This window comes from Penaeus monodon, chromosome 32, assembly GCF_015228065.2.
Source record: "Penaeus monodon isolate SGIC_2016 chromosome 32, NSTDA_Pmon_1, whole genome shotgun sequence".
NCBI lineage: Eukaryota > Metazoa > Arthropoda > Malacostraca > Decapoda > Penaeidae > Penaeus > Penaeus monodon.
In genome coordinates, this window is record NC_051417.1 from 28,104,912 (window position 1) to 28,105,820 (window position 909).

The following is a 909-nucleotide window of genomic DNA, read 5'->3' on the forward strand; positions in this document are numbered from 1 at the left end:
TTTAAGCTACATGGCAGTCATCACTTTATTCAACTTATTTTTCAGAGGATTTTCAACTAATTTGATGAGATTAAAGTTATGAAAATGGAACCACATCATAAGACAACTGACCAGGCCTCCGGCGCAGTCACCTGTGTCCTCGTCCTGCCCACGAAGCCGAGACAGCGCACAGTGCCACTTCTATGGCCTAACATTTACCCTTTAATCTCTCACTGACCCTTCCTCGTATATCTTGATCTCTCTTATTACAGAATCAAATATAAGAATATGGGAGGACGTTTTTGTTTTTACATATTTATAGATGAGACGGACGCAGCGACAGAAAACTATGGCTGGAGAGTGTGGGAAGAAATCCTCAACTGATTTCGGACTGATAGAGGAGAATGTAAGGCTTCTTAGGAATCTTGAATAATTCCTTTTTTTTATATATAGAACGTGGCATCTCGTAATGAGTGTCTTGGACTTTTAAGGGATGAGGACAGATGGGATTGTTTTTATTTTATGAAACAGGGAAGTAAGTACACATTTCCTGAAATATTATTATAAGGAAAATTCTAACACAATGTATTAGTTCACCGTTTCGTGTAAATAGCCAGGGACGAATTATGCATTGCTGTTCCAGTCTCTCATTCCTTGTGGCAAAGGCTGACTGGGTGTGCTCTCTCCCTCGCTATTTCCGGGAACAACAGCGTCATATTGACTTCATAGTCCCAGTGCATGAAGGCAGAGGCCGCAGAGTGCATCAATTTGTGAGGTGTGAAGCGGCACAAGTGCGTCGGCGTGTGAGGCATGTGGCAGAGTGGAGCGCGGGAACCCGAGGACCGGGTAGTGCAGCCCGGCGTGGTGGGCGGGGTCACAACACACGCACCGACGAACGAACTCACAATAGCCTAAGCCTAAGTAGCAGCG